General features: G+C 33.2%; 1 protein-coding gene across 2 annotated transcripts in view; it reads right to left on the reverse strand.

The window, feature by feature from the left end:
* LOC135949262 (putative uncharacterized protein DDB_G0267840) overlaps positions 1–5,543 on the reverse strand; it is a 168,003-nt gene extending 162,460 nt beyond the window's left edge. For both annotated transcript variants that reach the window (XM_065498768.1, XM_065498767.1), the window contains exon 1: positions 4,680–5,543. The gene's annotated coding sequence lies outside the window, so the exon portion shown is untranslated. The remainder of the gene's footprint in view (positions 1–4,679) is intronic.
* Positions 5,544–6,000: the final 457 nt, after the last annotated feature.

The raw sequence follows: 6,000 nt of genomic DNA on the forward strand, positions 1-6,000 counted from the left end.
TGCGACGAGAGAAATATAATAATTTTTGGTAAATATTAATAAATCATACATCCCTCCCTACCCAAACATGTAGTTGGTTTAAATAGTGTGAAAATAAATATTTTTATTTTTTATTTTAGATGACTAATTAATAGAGATGATAAAGTGAATGATCGTGAACGATGAAAAAATAATTGCTTTTTTACTTTAGATATACAAAATTTTAAATATTTTAGAATGTATTACATCAACAATTCCGGAAACGTTGTGAATTTTGCAAAACAACTATGAAAAACTGGAAAGAAATCAAGCAGAATCGATATGATTCCATTTTGATAAGATTTGAGATCTTGAACTCAATGATAGATAGATCCAACCTGTCGTATTCCGATAACCAATTAGGTTACACACGGTCAGTACCCGATACCTCAGAAAGGACGTTCGGAAATCAATATCCTTAACAAAGGAAGAGGAGGACATTTACAGAGAAGTTGAAACGTTGTAAATTTTGCAAAATAACTATGAAAATCAAGCAGAATCGATATAATTCGAGATTTGAGATCTTGAACACAATGAGATCAATGTATTAGATCGAATATGAAATGAGTACTAGATTCAACCTATCGCATTCAGGTATCTAATTAGGTTTCACAGTCTCGTCCCTATTATACCTTGGATAGATAGTTCGGAAATCCTAACAAATGCAGAGGCGATCATTCACAGATAATGTTAAAATGTGTCTCCTCTTTTCCACAGGACCGGTAGCTGTGAACTTAAGGATTTAAATGAAGGCCAAGTCTGTTTGCTTTGTTACCGTTACTCATTGACCCGTTTCAGGAGTTGTATAAGATGTTTCTCATAATATACAGGCCACATTTGCCATACAACGTTGCATGTTTCCATTTTGGGCCACCTATTGTGACAACCATTTGAAGAGTGGGTCTAAAAATTTGCGGGAAGTTTTGCTTTACTTCTTTAATTTGAAAAAATAACCGTAGAAGCTCACCAATGCTTATGGTGAAGAATTTGTTATTTTGTCACGGAAAACAAAGATCGCCCAGGTCAGTCATAAAAGTATGAAGATCCAGAGATGAAGACATTCCTCCATGAAGATTGTTGTAAAACTCAACAAGAGCTCGCAAAATCAGTGGGAGCTACTCAAGCAGCAATTTCAAAACGTTTACAAGCAGCAGGATTTATCCAAAGGCAGGGAAATCGGGTACCATTCGAATTGAAGCCGAGATATCATGGCAAATCGATTTTACATGTCCGAAATAATTCTGAAACGTTATAAAAGAATCATTACATGCCATGAAAAATGGATCCATTATAAAGCGTAAAAGTTCTTATGTGAAGCCCGGTCAACCAGCCGAATCGACACCAAAGCCAATTATCTATGGCACTAAAGTAATTCTCTGTATTTGGTGGGAGCAAATGGGTTCTATCTGAAATCTGAGCAGACCATGACAGGGAACCTGTACCGAATGCAACTGATTCGTTTCAAGCGAGATTTGGGCGAAAAACCGTAATATTCCATCATGACAACGCTCGACCACATGTAGCAATACCTAATAAAAAGTCTTTAGAATGAAGAGGTTGGGAAGTTTTGCATCACCGGCTTTTTAGTCCAAACCACACTACTATTTGTTTCAATCGATGTACAACGCTCTCTCTGGAATACGCTTCACTTTGGAACAGAATATCGGATAACAGCAAGCATCTCTCACTTTAACTTTTTTCAAATCAAAAACAATTCTGTTGACCTTTTTATGTTTCCTGCAAGAACTGTGAGAATGTTGAGGATTTAGCATACTCTTCTCCGATCGGTGATAGGTCGCATCTAGACCACAATTATATTGGAATTGAAAACGTTAATTATCTAGGATCAATATAAAATACATTCAGCCCAATTATGAATAAAAAATTCCGCGGGAGTTTTTCCCAATGAATTTGAATAGGAAAAATGAGAAAAGGGGAAAAACTCCCGGTGAATTTTTATTCATAATTGGGCTGATGATTATGTAGAAGTATACCAGGTTCAGTCAGTATATCTAAAGTTCTGTTTCCAGATAATTGTCTCGGCCTCATTAAAAGAAAAACTATATTACCGAAAGCAATTGGATGTCAGGCCTGACTGTGAAATGAAATTCGAACATCCCTGTTGTATATCCTGAAGTACTTAAGCTAGATCTCTGTTGCATTCATTCGTAGTCGGCTCGTTTAATATTGAGAACTAAAAAATTATTCAAATAGTCTTAAATTCATATTTCACAATTCCAAACATCTTAGAATTTTCCTCAACCATCAGGAAATTCGACTGAGAATGACATCAGCATAGTGATCGCCACAATCTTATTGATTTCCCGCCAAATATTTGTGAATTACTTCACTGATCTTACGTGACTGATTGATGGGGGCCCTCAAAATTTTCTCATCTCTGTCATAACACGATGACGTGTTTTCACGGTCTAGACATTTTTGTTATGATAATGTTGAGCAATTCAACAACAGTTGACCATTTACGAAATTTTTCACTTTCATTTGCGTTTTCTTGTTAACCATAAATAATTATTTTTATAAATATGATTAGCGCAACTATCAAAGATTTCTGTCTTTCTGTCTTTTTAAATATTGTTATTATTAGTTTTAGTGGACACCAAAGACTACAAAATATCTTCTTCAAGTTACTTAATTAAATATTCTAATAAAGTTCTTTAGTACATGATTATTTTCTATTTCACAGTATATTCTTGTAGTTAATTGGAATTCTGCCAATATGTCTTTTACATTCACGTGCACATTTGTTTGACAAGAATTTATTTTAAACACAAATATTACAAATACGGACACAGCGCCCAAAAATACTGAAACCAATATACAAAAAGAACCCAGATGTGGCAAAAAATAAGGAAAAGTGTTTATTATTTTTATATTGTAGTATGTATATCTAGCCGTGGTCATTTTACTTTATAAGTAAGTATAAATATCACACTTTATATAGGCTCCTTAAAAGGAGCTGTAAAGTATTGTAACTAAATATGGAGGGATACAAGTTGTATAGGGTTTCTCAATTGAGCGTTAAACTAGCAACTGATAGTTGACAGCTGCCAATGGAAAATGTTTAACTTTATTGATAGAGAATATCCGAACTGCCCAGAGAAGAATCCCACTTTAAATATCTCAGAAGAAGTATCAGTCGCAATAAAGCTTGCAACTATTAAAGCGAAATCTTTAGACACTATCTTTAGACACTATCGATGTGAAACCCATTCAAATCGTGAATGGGAGCCGAAAGAAAATTTCGATACTAGTGGTAGTGTTAACGGGGCATTCATTGTAAGATCCGAAAAGGATCTTGCTTTTATTTTGAAACATTTGTAAAATATAAATTTATATAAAGTGTTGGCCATTGTTAGCTATGACCTTTTCCCATCTTTATAGCAATATATGGATTCCGAGCCAAAAGAACTGCTCATCTTTTAAGGCCAAGAATAAGGAATCAAGCCAATATCGGATACTCTGTTCCAAAGTAAAGCGTATCCCAGAGTGAGCTTTCTGCATCGATCGAAACAAATAGTAGTCGGACGGGGCACGTGTGGACTATAAAGCGGGTGAGGCAAAAGTTCCCAACCATGTGGCCGATCGTTGTCATGAGCAGTCGGACGGGGTACGTGTGGACTATGATGGTTTGGCCAGATTTCAGCAGCTCATAACAGATAAGACCCTTTTGCTCACACCAAATACAGATAATTACCTTAGAGCAGGAGCGGATCCAGGTCAACCATTTGGAGAGGAAATAATTAAAATTTGTTCTACATTTTTCTTTTTATTCCTTTTTTTATATGAAAACTTTTCGGTTTTTGGGGGGGGGGGAATTTCCTATTTCACCCCCTCTGGATCCGTGCCTACCTTAGGGCCATGGATATTTGGCTTTGGTATCGATTTGGCTGATCATAATGGATCCATTTTTCATCGCAAATAATAATTATCTTTTATAGCGTTCAGCCATCATTTCGGACATGCAAAATCTTATTTCAAGGTCTCTCGGCTTCAATTGCCTGCTTTGGATGAATCCTACTTGCTGCACGCAGAGGTTTTGAAATTGCTGCATTAATAGCTCCCATTGAATTTGCATTATTTTGTTTTTGAGTTTTATAACAATCTTCATGGAGTAATGCCTCCAATTCTTGGTCTTCAAACTTGTTTGGTGGGCCTGGGCGGGCGATCTTTATCTTCCATGTCAAATTCACCACATTAGAACCGAACAAACCATCTCTCGTTCGTTGAAACCGATGAAACACATTCACCACAAGCTTCGGTGAGAAATCGGTGGGTTTCTGCGGCACTTTTTTTGAAAATAATGAATTAAAGCAAAACTTCCCGCATATGACTGACGCTTAGTTGGCAAAAAATTCGATATTTTCGAATCAAAAGATACGCCATCTATTGTAAATCCCATAATCCAATTTTGGAGGGTCAATTATATAACCTCCTAGTCCAACGAATGACATGTAAAGTGAGACATCACATTCATACAAAGTGTTAGAATTAGAACCGGTCCCTATCCCCGAGGAACCAATCACATAACCAATTCTTTATCAGTTCCCTTAATACATAAATAAATGTATGTATTTCATTTTGATTTTATAAATAATTAAAAATATCATAATTTATCAATAGTTTCTTTTATGTGTACCTACCAAAACTTTTTGAATCCTTTGATTAATAATCCTTAACGTTTATGCTTCTTAAATATCCTTTTATGTATGGCACTTTTGTCGGTTTTATTATCGTACACACTGTTTATTTCATTTGAGAAAATTATTTTTCTTTTCTTTTACTTTTTAGACGTTTCTTATAAAATTTTGCAATGTTTTTTTTGTGTTATAATGTAAAATTTTGCTTTATCTTCTTATATTAATTATAATGTAAAGTAGTGCATTTAATAATAAATAAATAATTCGTGTTGTTTTAAAAACGGGAAATGACGTCACTTTTAAATTAATACTACTAAATTGTTTCTAACTGTGTATTTAAAGGAGGATTTAGTATTTCCTCTTTGCAAAAATGTTTATTTTAAATGAATTTTGTGTATATTTCGTAGAAATGTTATTTATTTTTAATTGCTTTGATTTACCGTTAAACGCGTGGTTTTTTGCTATGTTAATTATTTTCTCTTTAGTTGTATTTTTTATTAATTTTCTTTCTCTTAATAAAAAATTGCTTTCTTAATAAGTTCGTTTTGTAGTGTAGTTTTTACCGTTATTTGACAAAAATTGTGGTTGGTTTGTTCGTTGTATATATTTCTATTTATTTAGTGTGAAATTGATTTATTTTATTATTTAAACTATTTATTTAGTGGTTGTGGGTTCGTTTTACTTAATTCGTTATGAAAAATTTACTGTATTTGTATGAAATTCTTCTTAAATTCTAATTTTAATCAAGTGATTTGAGAATAAATTTATTTATTATTTGCAAAATTTAATTTAATTAAAATTTTACTTTATTTTTTCTTTATTCAATGAAAAGCGAGATCTTTCGTTTCGGTCGGACACCGATTGACTAATTTGACCAGCAAAGCTTTAGCTGCCTTTCGGCACAAAAAATAAACTTTTTTATTTTCGTATAAACAAAAATAAAGCAAAAGAATGAATAAAAATAACAAAAGCAACAACAACAACAACAACAATATCAAATAAAATCATCACATTTAGTTACAACAACAACATGACAGACAACTCTAACGCATTAGACAAGTGAGTGAGTGTGTTTTGTTTGTTGTTGTTGCCATTTTTTATGTGAGTAAACGAAAAATAATGAGAAAAATAAAAAATAACCGCTAAATTTTTAAGAAAGCTTTTTCTTACTTATACTTTTTTGACAAACTTAAACAACAATAAATTATTTGCAACTAGTGTTGTTGGAGACGGGGTGGGGGTTGCTTGTTGCCGAGAAAAGCTTTTTTGCATAAAGAAAAGAAAAACTTCTAAATACAACAACAATATGATGTTGTTTTTCTTT

This window comes from Calliphora vicina, chromosome 1, assembly GCF_958450345.1.
Source record: "Calliphora vicina chromosome 1, idCalVici1.1, whole genome shotgun sequence".
Classification (NCBI taxonomy): Eukaryota; Metazoa; Arthropoda; class Insecta; order Diptera; family Calliphoridae; genus Calliphora; species Calliphora vicina.